General features: G+C 34.7%; 1 long non-coding RNA gene across 7 annotated transcripts in view; it reads right to left on the bottom strand.

Annotated features, from left to right (window-relative positions):
- The window catches only part of LOC147579991 (uncharacterized), an 82780-nt gene that overhangs the window by 32971 nt on the left and 28976 nt on the right, over nucleotides 1-20833 (bottom strand). Inside the window, exons 6-7 of one of the 7 annotated variants that reach the window (XR_015252400.1) lie at nucleotides 20672-20754; nucleotides 10769-14453 (exon numbers count right to left, since the gene is read on the bottom strand). The exons of 3 other annotated variants lie outside the window; for them this stretch is intronic. This is a non-coding gene — a long non-coding RNA (uncharacterized LOC147579991). Of the gene's footprint in view, nucleotides 1-8432; nucleotides 8481-10768; nucleotides 14454-20671; nucleotides 20755-20833 lie in introns of those variants that run through there. 3 more of the 7 variants (XR_015252399.1, XR_015252404.1, XR_015252401.1) reach the window with 3 other exon arrangements.

The raw sequence follows: 20833 nt of genomic DNA, 5'->3' as shown, positions 1-20833 counted from the left end.
CGGTTAAGCGTCCGACTTCAGCCAGGTCACGATCTCGCGGTCCGTGAGTTCGAGCCCCGCGTCAGGCTCTGGGCTGATGGCTCAGAGCCTGGAGCCTGTTTCCGATTCTGTGTCTCCCTCTCTCTCTGCCCCTCCCCCGTTCATGCTCTGTCTCTCTCTGTCCCAAAAATAAATAAACGTTGAAAAAAAAAATTAAAAAAAAAAAAAAAAAGTAATTTTCCTACCTCCCTGCTGTACAGAAATAAGTAGAAGACAATAAAAACGAGCAAAATAAACAATAATTTGTGAGGTCTTCTTGCCTATTTACTTCACAATACACATCATATCAGACTACCCCATAAAATATTCAATTTATGTATACAATATCTAGATTGTATGTAGTAACAACTTTTCTATTTAAGACTTTGTAGTTTGGAAATTATTTGATTTTGAATTGACTGGCACAAATATGACTGGTTACTCTTTTCAATGGAAGTTTTTTTGTTTCATTGTAGTTTTTCTTGAAATCTTTGTTCAAGCTAAAGGGTTAATTTATAGTTCAGAATCTATAACAACATAATCTTGGGTATAGGTTTAAAACCTCAAAGCAACCCTTTTTCATTCTTGTTAAATATGATAAAGCATGCTCCAAAATTTGAAGGTCCTTACCTGTGTTTCTGTTATTATTTCAGTTCATTTCAAAATTATTTGATTGAATATTAATTTTGCACGAGGTATATGGAGTACTTTACAAAAATCATATTACATTTGCTATTCTTCTGTACTTAGCCGTTTAGATAATCTAATATAAACACAAAAATTGAAATTAGATTTTAAATAATTTAAATTTTATCCTTGTAAAAATATTTATAGAGAACTGATTCCATACCAGTAGCTGTTTTTAGCACCTTTATGTGGATATCATATTAGTCAAGGCTTTCCAAAGAAATAGAACCAATAGGAGATGATAGATAAATAGATAGATAGATAGATAGATAGGTAATAAATAGATGAAAAGATTTATTATAGGAGATTGACTCATGTGATTATGGCAGTGGAGAATTCCCATAATTTGTCATCTGGGCAGGAGGAGATGTAAATCTCAGCTCAAGCATAAAGAGCTCTTCACCCTTCCTCTGACTTTTTGCTCTGTTCAGGCCTTCAATGGGTTGGATGGTGCCCACCTGCAATGGTGAGGGCAACCTTCTTTACTCACTGTACTAATTCAAGTGCTAATCTCTTCTGGAAGCACTCTCATAGACACAAGCAGAAATAATAATTTACCAGCTATCTGAGCATCCCTTATCCCAGTCGGGTTGACACATTAAAATTAACCATCGCAGATGTGCTGTTTAATGCCTCTCCTTCAAGTCTTCCTGTAAGCTTTCTCAAACTAACGGCATTATTTTTGTCCTTGTTTGATCTTTCACCTCTCTTTTTCATTCCAGATTATTTCTCCCACTTTATCTTTTTGCCTACTGATTCTGTCTTCTAAAGTTTTTTGACTGCCTTTCAACTAACTAATAGCTATTAAATGTTAAGGACTACAAGTTTTTTTCCCCCTTCCTGTTGTTCTACTTAATTCTTTTGTCAAATGTGCCCTTCTTTTCCATCGCAGACTTTTTTTTCCTGGTATAATCTATATTTTTCTTTCATTTCTTTAATAATATTAAATATAATTATTATCTATTAATTATTTTTATTATTCCAAGTTGTTTTGGAGCAGATTATCATTGCACCTGTTTAATTACCCTGGTGGACTATTTTTTTTGGCTGTTTATCATTGTTATTATTATTAATAACATTAAACATTTTTGCCGTTATATTAGTTTTTTATTGCTATACAACAAACTACCACAGACTTGGTAACATAAAACAAATACCCAGTTATTATCTCACAGTTTATCGGTCAGAGGTGTGGACAGGTTCGATGGAATTCTCTACTTACAGCCTTTGAAGGCGAAATCAAAGTGTTGGTCCAATTGGACTTTTAATAGGAGGCTCTGGGGGAAATTCCGCTTTCGACCTCATTCAAATTTTGGAAAAATTCAATCCTTATGAAGCTGAAGGTCCTAATTCCTTGATGATTATCAGCAGTGGGCCACTCTCACCCTCTAGAGGCAGCTCACATTCCTTCTTATGTAGCTCCCTACCTCTTCAAAACAGCAATGACATGTCAACCCTATCTCACACTGGAAATCTCTGTCTTTGCTGATTCCAGCCAAAGAAAACACTTACCTTAAAGGTATGTGATTATAGTAGGTCCATTCAGGTCCATAAAAAAGAAAGAAAGAAAGAAAGAAAGAAAGAAAGAAAGAAAGAAAGAAAAGAAAAGAAAAGAAAACAACTCAGTTAACTGGTTAGTGACTTTAATTTTATCTGCAACTTTCTTTTGTCATGTAATAGAACATAAGTAGGACAGGATATCTCAATGCATTCAGAGTCATAGGGATAAGGCTTAACAATATAACAGAGCTGTCTTAGTTGATTTATCTGTTCATAATATTCAAGAATATATTGGTGTAGTATGATTTCAGCCTTTATTTTTTCATTTTGTCATCTGCTTTTTCATTTGCATGTTATGATCATATTGTAATGCTGCTTTCTTCACTGCCTTTTTTTTTTTTTAAGTTTATTCATTTTTGAGAGATAGAGACAGAGTGTGAACAGGGGCAGAGAGAGGGAGACACAGAATCAGAAGCAGGCTTCAGGCTCCAAGCTTTCAGCCCTGAACCTGATGTGGGGCTCAAATTCATGAACTGTGAGATCATGACCTGAGCTGAAGGTCAACCGACTGAGACAACCAGGCGCCCCAATCTTCACTGCTTTTGCAGACTTTGTTTTTGTTTTTTTTTAAACTTTTCAAGAAAGACTTATCTTTTCTTTCTACCAAAAACTCAGAGTAGGCATTAACTAGGATGCTTCTTTGTTGTTTCCTGGGACAGATGATACGGCACCTCCAGTCCCCATTCCTTAAAGGGCAGCCTTTTCAGTGTTCCTACTGAAAGTAAGAATCTTTGCTTACTCTGAGCAGTTTCAACGCCAAATGTTCTATCTCTGCTTGTACATTAAAACTACAGCCTCAACTCCATAAATACATTGATCCAAAATATACAAACATAAAGCGTGTATAAATCAGACTTCTCGTTTTTTCTTGAAGATTTTGTGAGTGAATGACTGGATTTACCCACCTATCAATGAGAAGGCAGGGCCATGGAAATTGTGTTCACTAAGGCTCCTCAAATGAAGAAGAATCTAGGAAGTCATCACTCTGAGGTAATATTCCATTACATTCACAAGGTAAACTTCTTTAACCGTTGGACATTTTCCAACAATGTCATTTGCCCATATACTGTAGAAGGTTTTTCTGGAGATATTTTTGTTCTTTTTCCTTCTCATCTATAGATTGTGGTGATACAAGGAGAAGAAAATGTTGTTATATATGTGTCATATGCTGACACTTCACATCGTATTTTAATAGGATTGGCGTTATTGTTCAAGTAACACAGTAATGCATTTTACTAGTGAAATTCAAGTCTATGATTAGATATAACTGGTATTAAATTGTTCTGTGAAGGCAACTTGGCAAACTATGTTGTTTTCTCTGTTAAGAGTTATGTTTGTGAACAGGCAAAACTTATTGATAATGGTAAAAATCAGAATAGAGGTTTCCGAGGAGAAGAAAGTTGAATATTGACTGAAATTGAGCATAAGGTAAAGCTCTTTGTTGAAATAAGTATTCTACATCATTATCTGGATGGTGGTTATATTTGTAAATGCTCATCCAGCTGTATAGTTAGGATTTGTACCCTTCACTTGCTGAATGTATTTTAATCTCAATTAAAACACACAAATAGGTGCACCTGGGTGGCTCAGTTGGTTAACGTCTGACTTCAACATAGGTCATGATCTCACCGTTCCCAAATTTGAGCCCCGCATCACGCTCTGTGCTGACAGCTCTGAGCCTGGAGCCTGCTTCAGATTTTGTGTGTCCCTGTCTCTTTGTCCCTCCCCTGCTCACACTGTGTCTCTCTGTCTCTCTCTCTCTCTCAAAAATAAATAAAACATTAATTTTTTTTAAAAAAAAAGCACAGGGAAAATATCAAATAAATAAAACCAACGAAACACCCTTTATTTAGAACTAGTTGTATATATATGTATATATAATATGTTCATATGTCTCATTTTTTACATGTACTAAATATAAACATTCTAGAATGATTTTAATTTACTACTTTAATATTTTTGTGAGTAATACATTTCTTACATTTTACATGAATGCATATTTCTCTCTTTATTAAGGATATCTAAAATAAGGATACTATGAAAACATGTTTATGTAAAGCCTTTGTTCTTTGAGCATTATTTAAAATTAGACATCTATGAAACAGATTTGGCAATATATATTACTTCAGAAAATGGTAAGGATTCCAAAAGCTATCATTATTTAGTGTAAAAATAAAATCCATTATTCTAGATTGAGGAAAAGAAAATAGTTAAATATAAAAAGCGAGAAGATAAAAGGAGTATTGTGAAAAAGAGAAATATAGGAAGGTTTGTGCCTTGAGTTTAATTAAATCACATTTTCTTGTCTCCTGAATGAGCCTTTAGCTGACTGTGAACTCAAGATTTAACACAACTTAATGACATTAAGTTATTTCTTAAATTGTATTTTCTGTATAAATATTGAAAACCTTCCTACAGCTATACTGTTTTACTTTCTTCATGAGAAAAGTAGTTAGGTATCTTTTTTATATTTTGTGGGTTTATTTACAGGGAAATTTTTTACATATCCTGGAAAAGTATAATAATCTTCGACTTTGAGTCACAATTTCTCTAAAGAAATGATGTTACTAGTAATGTATCATTCTCAATAAAGAACATTTTGACAATGTATTCACCACGGCTATTATGGACTCAACGCTTGTGTTTCCCCAAATTCATATGTTAAACACCAAAACCCAGTGTAATGATGATCATTAGAGGTGGACCTTTAGGAGGCAATTGAATTTAAATGAGATCATGGGAGTGGAGCCCTTAGGAGAAGACAGAAGAAAGTGCTTTCTCTCTGCAGGCACATTGATCTTAGACTTCCTAGCCTCCAAAACTGTGAGACATAAATGTGTATTACTTAAACTGCCCATTATGTTTTTATAGCAGTCCAAACTAAGATAATGGCTGAAGTGCTATTTGGTTATAAAAATACTTTTGAATGGTTTTCAGTGGATACTGTATATCACAGATTAAAAATATAAGTTTAGCACAGCTTGCAACTAACCAGAAACTTCTATATTTGACAGGGAATGGAAAGTTGTAGAAGCAGGATCTTGCTAATCATCAAAGAAATGTTGAGGCAGAGGACCAGTAAACAAAAATAAACTTCTCATTCTGCAATTATCATTAACATCTTTGTGACAGAAAGTAGGATACAAGGAAATATTGTTTATAAGAGAAAATAAAAAGAAGAAAATCATTTTTTGTAATTTAGGGCATACTGTGGTGACATTTTTATATTTTATTCCTGCCCTCCTAACTCACCTATACTTCTTTTAGGCTAAAGTCTAGTTTACTAGAATTTACTAGATTACAAATACATACAAATATTAAAATGATGATATAGCTAGGTTAGTCAAAATAGGTGGTCATATTTACATTGTAATTATTAAGAATATTGTATCAGAATAATAGACATCAAGTTTTGTTAGTTTCCTTTGTCTCAGAATTATTTGAACTATTCAAATTTCATCATCTGTTCTATAAATATGGCATTTATAAATAAAGTTTTATTGCATTTAAAAATATATTTGGGAAGTTTCTATGAATATCTTATCAAGTAACAGTAGATTAATGTGGAAATGTTGGGGTTTGGAGCCGGGAGCCGAAGGCCAAGAAAGAATTCTTGAGACATCTTTGGTGCAAAATGTGGTTTTGTTAAAGCACAGGGACAGAACTCAGGGGCAGAAAGAGCTGCCCTGGGGCTGTATGGGTACTTTCAAGGTGGGGCGAGGTCAGGGATAGCCTAAATCTCTGAGGAATTTTGGAAGCAAGGTTTCTAGGATCTTGAAGGGGCTAGATATTTTTAAGAAAAGGTCATTTATTACTGTCTAATAAAACAGTCATGAGACCCCTCAGATGCAAATCAGTGGGCCGTATGCTTGGAGGATGATTGCTAACATATATTTAGGGGGGAAATATAAAGGAAATTTCCAAAAGAATTTTTATAAATTCCAGTAGACTTACCAGATCCTGGAGGTTGGGATAATGTTAAGCTAAGATTACTTTTTGCCCTTAGGCAAAGTATTAACATGGAGGCAGTTGAGCTCCCAGAGGAAGGTCACTGCCTGTTTCAAGGACTTGTGAATGGGCTGTAAATTGTAAGGAAATTTAATTTTTTCTTTTGCCTTTGTTTCATCATAGATGACTATTGGTGAGACGTTATTTCCTTGGCAAATTGAATTTTAAATGAGTGCGACAAGATGTACTGATTAGAACAGGGATATCTTTTTTTTTTTTTTTTTTCAACGTTTATTTATTTTTGGGACAGAGAGAGACAGAGCATGAACGGGGGAGGGGCAGAGAGAGAGGGAGACACAGAATCGGAAACAGGCTCCAGGCTCCGAGCCATCAGCCCAGAGCCTGACGCGGGGCTCGAACTCACGGACCGCGAGATCGTGACCTGGCTGAAGTCACGACGCTTAACCGACTGCGCCACCCAGGCGCCCCAGAACAGGGATATCTTAACACTAAGAGATCTGAGACCCTCATCAATATTTTATTTTATTAAACCATAGAAATACAAGGGAACTCCAGGGGGCACCCTCTCTTCTTCCTACCATTCTCACAGTTCAGTGGAATTGTTTCCTGTGGTGATATTTCACATAACACAGAATAATTTCTCTTCATGTATACTGACTATGAACTGCTCATTTTTCATAAATATGATTATTTTTCTTAAATCTCCTTGAGGCTGATTGACTCATCCCTTGAACAGCACATTTTCAAAAAATTTTTTAACATAATTGCTACCCATTGACATGGACAAAGCTAAAAATTTCATTCTTAATCGTTGGGGAAGGAAGCTGTAGTAAGAGGCATACTAATTATGTACTGAGTCACAGCAAATAAATTGATGCAAACTTTCAAATCTATCATGTGTTTAGAAAGTTGGGTAATGTCTTTGAGACTTTTTTCCATGGAAGATACACTTCTGTGGGGCTCAAAAAGTAATTGTGTGGATGTAATTACATAGACTATCATATCTGTCCAAGTATAACTGGATATTACTTTGAAAAAAAGTTATGTATCAGTCAGAACTGTCATGGATTAAATATTCATAGCAAATTCACACTATTTATGGTGACCTCTACTTTATTTAATACTTGTATGACCGAACATTTTGAAACACTTTTCTCTGACATTTTCTATTGGCAATTGAATTAGCTTGCTGGGATTGTTGTAACAAAGTACCACAAGTGAGTGGCTGAAACAACAGAAATGTATGGTCTCACAGTTCTAGAGGCTAGGAATGTGAGATCAGGGTGTCAGCAGGGCCATACTCCCTCTGAAGGCACTAGGGAAGGATCTGTTCCACATCTGTCTCCTAGATTCTGCTGGTCTGCCAGCAATCTTGCTTGGCGTATGGCAACATGATTCCAGTCTTCACATGGCATCCTCCGTTCATGTGTGTCCAAATTCTCCCTTTCTGTAGGGACATCCCCCAGTTAGGAGTAGAGGTCCACCCTACTCCACTATGATCTCTTCTTGACTAATACACCTGTGATGACCTTATTTCCAAACAAGGTCAGGTTCTGAGGTAATGGGGTTAGGAGTTCAACATATGAATTTGGGGGGATGTAATTTACCCATAGCAATAATATAAATACTTGCCATACTATAAATATACTTAATATAATATAAATCTCACAAAATATTTATTTTTAAAACTAATGTTCCATTTGAAACTAATAGCAAAAGTCCTGTTATCAAGTTTGAAAGCATATTGTAATTTGTATATGAGTTGTGTGTCTGATGATTTTATATCAGACATACATGACTGGATATGTAGCAGGTAGTATTGTACACTAATTAAACAAAAGGAGGGGGAATGAAATCAGTTTAAATCTCAACATGATGTAAGATCCATAAACACTACTACAAAATAAAGATAGCCAAATATTTCTTGTTCAAGGACATTTTTGCAAAACTCTATCATCTACCTCAGAAAGAGGGCATTATTTTAGATAATATAGATGATGAATAAATCTTCAATTATGAATAAATCTTCAATTGTACTCTTCACTTTGATGCCTGCCATTCTCAAGATGTATATTTTATTGTATTTTTTTTTCAACTTAAATTCACCTCACCAGGGGATTCCTTCTGCCAAATAAAGAGCAAACTTTCACATAAAGGGAAAATGTTTTTTACCCACAACAAAAAGTTAGATCCTGCTGAGTGTTTCCCCAGGCTTCTACAAAAATTCACAGGTGAAGCTTTGCCACCTTAAAAGAAACCCAAAACAGCTTTGATCAGCTAAACAGAAACAGTTTTTATTCCAAGCACATTAAAAAATACAAAGAAAGCACAGTATAGGCATTGCTTTTGGCCTTTATTCCGTTGTTTATGATATTTTATAACAAAACTTTAAAATACTCTTAAAAATGCTTTCTAACTTAAAAAGCATCATTTGAAACAATTTCATGCTGGGGGTGATAATTAGTTCTGTTTCCTGCCATGCTATGACCCTGCTCTTCTTCCTTTACTTATTTGAAATATTATTGAGAAACGATTGCATACTTAATCAAAAAAGTATCTAAACATCTGTCCATAATTTTAAAATTAGCTAATTTTAAAATTAGCAAGCTAATGTAGTTGATATAAAGCTAGTCTAACATACCTGGGTACATTATACATTGTATATATTTATAAATACTTATATATATATATGTTTCATTTATTTGATTAAAGTAAAAATTACATGATTTTTGTGACTATATATTATTCTTTTATGTCTGTATCACAGTTGGTTAAACGATTTTTCCTTTTTGGCTACACCACTTTTCAAAATTTTGTCTGTATTGCATAGAAATCTGTCATGAGAAGAGCTTTTATCTTTGTCATTATCTAAATTTTCACCAAAATTGGCTCAAAAAATTACGTAAACCTTATCAGCTTTTATTAACCTTTAATGTTTTTAATTTGCATTTACAAAGCTTTTAAATGGCCCATCCAATATATTTTGGCATAATGTATAAGAATCATTCATAAGCCATAAAGTGGCTTTTGAAAAAAATTCCATCTCAAAGAGGCAGATAAAGGATTTATAATTACATATTTTCTAAAGTAAGTATACTCAAACAAAAAAGGTGGGGGTGGGGTGGGGTGGGGGGCCTAAAATAAGAAAGAAACTTGTCCAAAATTTAGTCAAGTAGAGACAAACAGTGAGGGCATCTTGGTCAGGACTCTTTTAGAATTTATTGCCTTTAGTGGAGTACTTTCCTAACCTGGGTTCTGTCATTTGTGAAATGCTTCCAAGAAAAGGGGATAAAAGTCCTGGCACTTCCTGCATGCCTTGCCAATGAACAGAGCAGGCTCCGTCAGCCAGAAAAGCCCAAGGGCAAAAGGATGCAGGTGGTGGCATTTGGAAGTCAAACAAACTTAGCTAGAAAGTAGAAGGGCCAAGAAGATATCAGTGGGGCGTCAACAGATTCTGCCAGAGGTAACGTCATTGTCTGGAGCACTATTCAGGACTTTAAAGACACTAAACCATTTTTAAAAATTTAAGTAGATATTGAAGAATCCATGCCCAAAGGATGCTTAAGGAACCAATTCTGTCTTATCCTGCAAGTAGTCAGGAAAATTGCTCTATGGCAACAACAAATCATAATTTATGATTCATTAAAATGTATCTTAAATAACATTGTCAATAAACAAGTGATGATTTTTATTGGTTTCACTTGAGATTGCTTATTGAATGGAAAGAGTTTATTTTTTGGTAAAATAAAGGCTTGTGTATGTCTTAGTTTAGTGATTTACATAATGGATACATTTACATAATGAGTCCTGAGTAGAAATATCTGTATCTGGAAATGTAATTAGAATCTCAAGTGCAGTTAAATCCTCTCTCTAGAAATTTTTCTCACTATAGCTTTCTCATACTGAAAACAGATTACAGAGTAATAAATCCATAGCCTTTGATGTTCTGGTCACAAAGACACTAAAGAAAATAAATCTCACTCATATTTGTTTAGATAAAATAATCATCAATCTTCACCTCAGGGGTGTTTTAGGAAACTTTTCAAACCTTCAGTTTCCTACTGAGTATTAGCTAATAGCCTTTGATTTGATACTTGTTTGGATGGCAATCTATTGGATTAAATGATGCCCTAAAGCTACCCCTTGGCAAAATAAAAATTCAGTATTTCTGTTGGTAAATTATGCTAGCTTTATTTAATTAGAGATTTCAAGGTGTCTAATTTTTTTTAAGGCTGACGTCTATTGAGCCTTGCTCTAACATGCTATTAATTGCACGTTTGGAATTGAATTTCTTTCTTTTTTTTTTTTTTTTTAATTTTTTTTTTCAACGTTTATTTATTTTTGGGACAGAGAGAGACAGAGCATGAACGGGGGAGGGGCAGAGAGAGAGGGAGACACAGAATCAGAAACAGGCTCCAGGCTCTGAGCCATCAGCCCAGAGCCCTACGCGGGGCTCGAACTCACGGACCGCGAGATCGTGACCTGGCTGAAGTCGGACGCTTAACCGACTGCGCCACCCAGGCGCCCCGAAATTTTTTTCTTAAAAAAGATATCAAATTCTAGTGATGAGAAGAGTAAAAACAAGAAAAACAGATTCATAGGATAATGTTTAATGAAAGAAGGTATTAGGTTTCAAGAATATTTTCTAACCATAGCACACAGAAATTTGCTTGTTTTATATATTATATTGCCCAATGTACATTCCAAGGGATGGCCAAAGCTTTATTTTGTTTTAAAAAGACTCATTTAAGTGTGCCTAATAATGCAAAGCTTCAGATGGGAAAATTACACAGTCACATTTTTATCAGACATTGGACAAATTTTACGAATAAAGATTGTATCGTTTAGAATGTTTATGGTGCTCTTGAGAAATGCCAATTAAGTTTCTTAGTAATACAACTAAATAGGAACATTTTAAATACATTACATTTCTTGATCCTTAAGCATAAATGTATTTGGTAATAAATATTATTGGTTTCTTTTCAAAGAAAACCAAAAAGAAGAAGCAAAACCATATCTAGGCATATAATTACATACATTAAAGCAAAAAAGCAAATAGGCATTTAAAAGCAAGGAAAAATAATGGTGAGTTTCAGGTCAATGAAAGATGTATGCAAGAGAATTGTTCATTAAGGTAGCATTTAAATATGTAACATTTTTTCAATTATGTATTTAAATTGTAGTACTTTTTATTATAAGAAGTAGGGAAATTATCATTTTTACTATAAAAATGAATCAATGTTTTGTACCATTTAATATAATAAAAATTTAATAGCTTTAATACCATTATATATCAATTTATATTTAGTGGGATATCTTAGTAAGGATAACAATTCATTATAATGCTAAAAATATTATGTAAGTTAATAAGGTAATTGTCCTAAGGAGGAATAAATATAAATGAATAGAACAAAAACATTTAACCTTCACTCCACTTAGCTTTTTCCAGTTTCCGGGCATAGTTTAATTTGCATCTTATGTATCTATATAAATGCTATGCCATTTTTTGGCACTTGAGCAAATCACTTAAACTCTTTGCATAGTAGTTTCCTCACCTATAGAGTAGATTTAATAAAACTATCTCATACTGAAGAAACACTTAGAATAGCACCTGGCACATAGTAAATGTTATATAGATACTTGTCACATAAAATGAAAAGGATGAGTGTCTGTGAAGATAATTAAATTCCCAATAATTCTCCCTTATAAAGGCCTGGGCCATGAAAGACAATATTAATAATTAAGACATTCTGTGCCATGTAGAGAGATGTCTTTGACTTTTCACAAAATTTTATGTGGTTTTCTAATTTTGCCTGTATTTGCAAATAACGATTTAAAAGAATATGGAGAATTTTATTTATTTTTTATTTATTTTTTATATGAAATTTATTGTCAAATTGGTTTCTAAACAACACCCAGTGCTCATCCCAACAGGTGCCCTCCTCAATGCCCATCACCCACTGGAAAATTGTAGATAATCATACTTTATTCTCCATTAATGCAATAATTATCATCAAGGTGAAAAACATATGGGATAGATTAAAGAATGTGAAATATTCTTTAAGGAAAACATATATATTATATGTAACAAAGGTTCTGTCAACCATTTGTATAATGCCATTAACTTTACCCAGATAGCCAAGTATGAGACATTAGGTGTTGTTATAACAGGTAGAAGAGATAGACTTTAGTATGATAAGAAATAAAATATTGTCAATACCATTATGTATGTCCTTGACTAATATCTTTGCTTGCCCTTTCACTTTATGGAATACCCTAAGGTGTATTTCTTATCAGATCATATAAACCATGACTTTGGACAATAAAATACATTCAGAAAATCTGAAGTAGGTGGTCAATTTCTTTGGTTTGTCATGTGTACTGTCTTAGATAATGAGCTTTTCATAAGTTATTGTGCCATTTCTAGAGTAACACTGAAGCCACAATAAATATTTAACAGGAAAATAAATGTAGCAAATAGATTGCTCTAAAGACATAAATAGACAATCTGATTTAGTTCCATAAGTCTAGGAATTTTACTCTCCATTTACAAATTTATAACACTGCATCCTTTGTGTTATGGATTACATTTATTTTCAAATAGCATTGTTTTCTCACATCAATGAATATTTTAGTGAAAAATGAAGTTTTAAAAGCTATATATGTCTGAAGTAATAACTGGCTTATAATTCATGCAGGTATTTTATTCAATGCAGGTTGTACTTGAAGTGATTATTTGGCTTATAGTGGATATTTTCCTCAATCCATATGAGTAGACCTCCACTGGGCAAGTTTGCATGCAAGATTTTGCTTTCCACATTCATCGTTCATAAGTCAAGGGGCAAATAAATATACAACTCAAAGTTGGTCTCTCATAGACTTTGTTCAAGAATTTTAAAAAGATGGAAAAGAGAAACAAAATCTAGGAGTACTTGAATCTAAAACTTCTTATTGAGAGACCTCTTGAGAAGAGATCCATTATCTCCCTATGACCCAGCAATAGCACTGCTAGGAATTTACCCAAGGGATACAGGAGTGCTGATGCATAGGGGCACTTGTACCCCAATGTTTATAGCAGCACTTTCAACAATAGCCAAATTATGGAAAGAGCCTAAATGTCCATCAACTGATGAATGGATAAAGAAGATGTGGTTTATATGGAATACTACTTGGCAATGAGAAGGCGTGAAATCTGGCCATTTGTAGCAATGTGGATGGAACTGGAGAGTATTATGCTAAGTAAAATAAGTCAAGCAGAGAAAGACAGATACCATATGTTTTCACTCATATGTGGATCCTGAGAAACTTAACAGAAGACCAGGGGGGAGGTGAAGGGGGTAAAGAAAAGAGTTACAGAGAAGGAAGGAGGCAAACCATAAGAGACTCTTAAATACTGAGAACAAACTGAGGCTTGATGGGGGTGGGGGAGAGGGGAAAGTGGGTGATGGGCATTGAGGAGAGCATCTGTTGGGATGAGCACTGGGTGTTGTATGGAAACCAATTTGACAATAAATTTAATTCTATATATATAGAAAAGATCCATAAATATTCTTGCTGCCCAGAATCTTCCCTACTACCTGCCCTTTAGAAGGCTTAGCTTTCAGAAGTTCCTTTGATCTTGCAAACTACCTCATTTTTACTCCCAAAGTTACATTTTATGCTTAAAATATCCAGACTTAGTTTTGCTGTTTACAACTAAAATAACTTTGGTCAATACACAAATCTAAAGGGAGTTGCTAGATAATATCTATAAGGAAAAAACTAATGAGAAACTGCTATATGAATATGAAGTAAGCTGCAAATAATAATAATAGATAAAGTGATTTTGTATGAATAATATAGTACCTACTTATTGTACAAAATTCAAAATAAGAATATATGTAAATTCCTGGAGAAGATGAAGTAAAATAGCATGGTCTTTCATGTTAAACAGAGATGGCTTCCAGCCTGAGCCCTGGTTTTTCCTATGTCTGTGACTACTGGAAAATTACTTAAATTATCTTTAGCCTCGTCATTAAAATACAGACAATAATTAACTCCTAATGTCACTTGTAGGATTGAATAATCTGATTCACATGCAATGGCTATTGTAATGCCTGTTCACATAAAAGGTACTAAAAAATGTGTGTTTTGTCCCTCCTCCACAATAACTATTTGTACATTTTGGGGTGTGTAGAGATCCAAGAAACAGTGCCATTCTTCCCTCCTCAGATGCATAACTAAATGGAAAAATAAAACAAAAAATATATGGTTAGTGGAGGTCAAATATCTACTTCAATGGAGATAATAGAGAAGGAATTCTATCTATGGGATAAGTGGCTTTCCAAGTGCTGAATTTCAGAGTCAAACAGATTTCTGTTGACTTACACGGCCAGCTACAGATCTACAGGCCTGGGCTACAGAGACAGGACTAAGCTAATGATATGCCAACAGCAAAGGGACCTCTCTCCAGAATAAGTGAGAAAAATAGGGGCCAAACTACTCATGCCTGTTTTTTTTTTTTCCCCTTTCAATCTCACCAATAAAAAGTAGTTGAAGAGTGAGTATATAACAGATAAAACATGGAAATACCAAGAATGGAGAAAATAATTTTATACATAAAAGCAAGTCTTAGAGTTATTTGGATAGCATTTGTGTACTATACTATAATTTTAAAAATACCTAATTGATGTGTTTTAATACGCTAGTGGAACTATGTGTAGCTGCAGCAGTACTGGAAAAACTAACAGGAACAAGAACAATTTATAAATGAAGACTAGAATTCAGGTGCCAGGAAAAAAAAAAAGGTAATGTTAAGAAGAAACTATTAGAGGAAGGGAAAGCATGATGGGTTATCAAAAGTCTGAAAAATAATAAAGAGCAATATGTTTTAAAGAAAATCAAATGAAGGAACAGATATGAAATGATAGTAACAGAAATTTTTAAAAACATGAACATTTTGGGGGCGAGTGGGTGGCTGGGTTGGTTAAGCTTCTAACTTTGGCTCAGGTCTCATGGTCTCACAGTTTGTGAGTTTGAGCCCCATCTCGGGCTCTGTGCTGTCAGTACAGAGTCCATTTTGGGTCCTCTGTCCCTCTCTCTCTCTGCCCTTCCCCTGCAGGTTCTCTTTCTCTCCCTCAAAATAAATAAATAAAGTTAAAATAAAATAATATAAAATAATAAATAAATAAATAAATAAATAAATAAATAAATAAATCGTGAACATTTTCAACCAGAACACTAAAATTTTCTGTTAAAGCATGGATTCATCCATAAAATTGACTTATTGGAATAACACGTATAGAAATATCAGTGAGAGTCAAAAATAAAGACCGTAATTAACAGTTACTTATACACACAAATATGTGTGTGTGTTACTGTGTATTCTATTAACTCTTTTCTTTCTACTTTTGAATATTTTTAAAGCATATTTTTCTTCTTCAATGTATGTGCTGTAGTCAGAATGAGGGCCTCTCAAAGATGTCCACAGAACCTGTGAATATGGAGTAAATGTGACAAAATGGAATTTGAAAATGATTAGGGTAATGAGCCTTGAGGCAGGGAGATGATGCTATATTATCTACGTTGGCCCAATCTAACCTTAGGCACTCCTAAAAATGTTCAGAACTTTCTCAGCCTTGAAAATTAGGAAAGATGAAATGAAAGGACAAAACAGAGAGATTCAGAGCAGGAGAAAGAATCAGCCTGCAGTTGCTGGCTTTGAAGATTGAGGCAATGGCCGTAAGAATAGGAATGTGGTGGCAGAAGGAAGCTGAAAATCTCCCTGACCAACAGCCTGCAGGGAAGTGTGGACTTTAGTCCTACAACAAGTGACACCAAAATCTTCAACGATCAAAATAAGCTTGGAAATAAGTTGATGCTGACAGACTCCAGAAAAGAACACAGCCTTGCGCATAGCTTAATCTCAGGTTGGTAATTCTTGGAGCTGGAAGTCAGCTGAGTGAAGTCACACTTCTAAGTTACAGAACTGTGAGATATTAAGTTTATCATGTTTTAAGTTTCTAAGCTGTAGCAATTTGTTACAGCAGCAATAAGAGACAAATGCAATATTAATCAGCTGTTTGCAGTATTTTTATATTTGTTGTTCTCTCAATGCTTTTGGCTTTATTATTCATGAAATAGGAGTCATGTTACAGGTGGAGATGAAGAGATGGGCTTTCAATTTTAAAAAGGGACACTTGGAAAAGAAATGTGAGAGATAAATGAGCTATCCAACATGGATGCTATAGAGAACAGAAGAATTTCAGGTTTGTGTTTAGATTAAAGGAGGTAAAAGATGATATCTGGAAAGTCCTTGCCACAATAGAATAATGAAAATCCAACGCTGTGCTATAGGGTTGTCCTATATTCGGTGGTCAGTGGAAGAAAATAAAGTATAGTCATTGTGGTTGTATATAATGTGGTGGAGTCAAAAGAATTCAGACAGTGAGATCTGTATTTACATAAGATTGGTGTCATGTAAATAAGGGTTCTTAAATTTTCCTAACAAAACATTAAACCAGGTAAACCATTAAACTGGTAAAAAAAAAAAAAAGTCCAACCAAAGAGGCAATTTTAATAAAGTGATAGAAGGATGTCCTAAAGTCAAGAATTGACCATTACTATAAAGGAGGAACTAAAAATACATGTTGCCAGTTAAACCTAAAGATGGTGAGTTGATAATATATTGAAATAAGAGGACAAAAGTAATAGGAAGAACAACATCAGGGTCCTAACTCAGATGATATAAGGGATGGTAATGCTACACCTGTGATACTGAACATAGAGAGAATGCTACCTAGATCCTTTTGGGTTTAGTACTATTGAGAAAAAAGAGCAGTATTACTGTACCAGCACAAAGAGAAAGTAGCAATTTGAATTACTTTTCATAAAAAATTAAGTTCAAAAAGTTTCTTTATTCTACTTAACTATTTCACAGGGTATCTTATGCCTTTCCTTTTAGGTAATTACTTTATAATTATATTTTATATATTTTTGTGTATAGCTTTATTGCTCAACATCCCATAAGTGCCTATCAATGTACCAGGAAAAGAACAAATTCTACTGGGAAAGATGAATGGCAAACACATTTTCCTTGATGTTTTGATGAGGTATTGTTCTTGTCTTTTAGAAAGGTCTGAAAACTAAGGACAAGTTACTTTTAAAGTATTTGAATTTTTGAGAACCAGATGGTACCAAAAAAAGGCATGATTGAATATACGCATAAATTTCTTAATTTCTTCTTGAATTTAAACTTCGGGTATCGTACCCACACATTCTCATCTCTAGTGGAATATGGCAATGAAAACAAAGAAAAAAGGTAAGAAAATTAAAATATTTTGTAATACAATTGAAATTGTCTTTGCCCTATTGTCACCTTAGGATGGTGAACATGGCACTCTCTAAGGCACCAGTTATCATGTACTGTCCATCATGTGGGCTGAGGGTGGAGCCAGGCTTGCCTTCCTAGAGAGTCTTGATGAATGAGTTGCCAACTAAGGTCAATAACAACTCATTTACTGCTCCAAATAGTAACTCTGAAGTAGAACTAACTGAACTTTAAGCTAGATCTTTTATACACAGGTTTTTGTCTATTCATAGCTGATGTCTAAATATTCCCGATCATAACAACTGGTCTCATACTCCATTCCATCCATCGATATGTGTGTGTGTTGGAGAAAAAGACGTGTTCAGCGTAGATGTTCCCTATCAGTGATGCTCTCCTAATAGGAAAACCTCGTATTTCTCAGTATTTGATTGTTACCACTTTCCCCAGGTTATTTATGACATGAAAGTCATAGATTGTCAGAGATTACAATAATGATTTGACCATCATTTACTATTTATTATTACAAAGTCATATGATATGAATTTAGAGGCTGGGAAATCACCTGCTTTCAGAAGCCCTCCAATACATTTTTTTTTTTCTCACTCTTAACTAACTCCATTTCTGGAGAAATGGAGACACTGCCAACCCAGAGGGTTAGTTAGTCAACTTTGGACATAGGATTTGGTTCTTGGTAAGATGAAGTAAAACCAACTAAGCCCTTGAAAACTTTTTCCTACTTTGCCTCATTTGGAGTACTTAGAATTGCTCCCCAAATTTTGCTTTTATTTTTTTGTTGTTGTTGTTTGCTGTTTGTTTGTTTGCTTGTTTGTTTGTTTCAGGTGTTACAAACAACTGAAAGCCAAAGCTAGAGTGTAGGTACATGCAAAAAGACCCTGTTGGGGGCCTTATCTATTTCTGCCCTGTGCTCTTGATGGCTCATTATACAGAAAATGTCCTCCTTTCACACACAGTAGCAATTTAGAAAAAATCTGAACTCCAGATTTTAATTAACAACATACAAATACTCAACTGTCTTAAGTAGATTCTAACACTCTAATTTTGTGGAATGAAGGGGGTATAGGGCCATGAAACATGTCTTGTCAAAACCTTATTCCCTAGGTCAATGGAATGCATCAAAATGGGTGAAAGATATTTCAACATATCTTCCAGATCATGTGTTCCATCCCAGAAGTTGCAAATTCATTTAAATGTTAGCATTGTACAAATGTGTAAACATTGGAATGCTAAAGTCCTATCCTTTTAAATAGACTCATTCTGAAGAAATTCCCAAAATTAAATTTATGTGATGCTCTAAAAATCATGTCATTCTTGACTTTCAAGTTAATAAACCCAAAGTTAATTTTATACTTGCATACACATATATTAGTATTAAAGTCCCAGTATAACAGCCAACCACATTTATTATGTACTTAATTTACTTACTAAATCAATGTAAAATTTCAACATTACCACACTGTGTTTGGTAGAAAAAAAATCTATGGACATCACTTTAAAGTAGTTTATGAATAAAATCCCCCTTTAAGACCACATCAATTAAATGTAAGTAATTACAAAAACATAACATGAAACTTTAAAGAAACATATTAAAAATATGTCATGTGAATGATGGTATTTTTGTCTTCACATTTAACGTAAGGCAAAATATGTGTAGGGAGTCTGGCTCTAAGCACAAATCTTATGTGGGATCTTTCAGGTCCAACCATAGCCAATTACAAGGCTTTGCCTAGAAGGTTTCATGGAAGGAATCTGCTCTCCCACACCAGACTGTGTATGGCCAGTGCATTACAATTTTTCTGGAGGGGGTTACAGTCAAAATTTCAGCCCCGGATTACCAACCCCCCTCCCCCGCCCTGCCCCCCCCCCCCCCCCCCCACTACCCCGGCCAGAGCTCCTATGCATGTGTGCAGCCTAGCATGCCCAGGTGGCTGCATGAGTTCTCCTTATTAGAGACAATGGCTAAGACTCTTTTCACCATTTCTATTTAATACTTTTCTACCCATAACCCTTCCTCTTCTCCCTATCCCATGGGCCTTCAGGTCCATAGAAAGGCAAGAGTGCCATTAGTTCATTGCTCTTCAGCCATTAGGCAATACCTCTGTTTTGGATGTTCTCTGACCCTCACATATACAATTATACTACAAATATCTATTTCACTATTAAAACACTTAGGAAGTATACCTCCACTGGTAGATCTTTATGTTCTATAGGCTTCATCTGAGATCTGCAGTTAGATCTCTTTTGGATATTTTACATGTGCCCATTTCTCACAGCAACCTTAGGAGTTCACATATTGCTATCAGCATTTTGGAAATGAGTCAATTGTCAAAAACTGTAAACCACTTGCCTAAATCTACACAAGTAGTAAATGAAGGAATCATTTTTTAAACACAAGTATGTGTTCACAAAAGAAATATTCTTTCTTTTTATTTTTTTTAACGTTTATTTACTTTTGAGACAGAGAGAGACAGAGCATGAACAGGGGAGGGTCAGAGAAAGGGAGACACAGAATCTGAAACAGGCTTCAGGCTCTGAGCTGTCAGCACAGAGCCCGACGCGGAGCTCAAACTCACGGACCGCAAAATCATGACCTGAGCCGAAGTCGGCCACTCAACTGACTGAGCCACCCAGGCGCCTCAAGAAATATTCTTTTTTCTCTTATTTCTTGTTTCATGTTCTTCTTTGTGTCTCATACAACAGCTATTACAATTAACTTCATATGGTGGGTATCCGACAAAATTTAATTAAAAGGAAGTTATCACTTTTCATTACACAATTAAATCTTAATACTAGTAATATTTTCTAAACATCATTCTACTTTAAAAGGAAATTTGTGCTTACATATTTGAAAAAGATTTATTCCTAGTCCTCTGTGAATAGCAATTCCCCAAAGCCCAGGACCCAATTCATTGGGAAGGAAGTCCTCTTTTGTGAGAAATGTCATTTCCAGAGTATACAGATGGTGAGGAAATCCAGTTCAAACCAGTCAAGACTAACTTCAGATGTGAGGAGTAGGTGGGAAAATTATGCTTGAAAAATAACAGTAGGCTGGTGAAACCCTGAGTGAAGGAGAGGGACAGAGCTCTGCAGTGTCAACACCTTGGCCATTACCTGATGCAGCCTCAGAATTCGGGGTATTTTCCAGCTACTTGGTTTCAGAGTATGATACAATTTTTCACCCATATGGTTTAATCCTTTGAAAAAGAGAACCTAAATATTTAGATGGCAAATAGGTCAACTCACACAACTAACCTGCTATACTGACTGTGGTTG

This window comes from Puma concolor, chromosome B3, assembly GCF_028749965.1.
Source record: "Puma concolor isolate L17-30 chromosome B3, mPumCon1.1.hap2, whole genome shotgun sequence".
Lineage (NCBI taxonomy): Eukaryota > Metazoa > Chordata > Mammalia > Carnivora > Felidae > Puma > Puma concolor.
The sequence above is the reverse complement of the archived record's forward strand: the minus strand, read 5'-3'. Positions and strand labels throughout refer to the sequence as shown.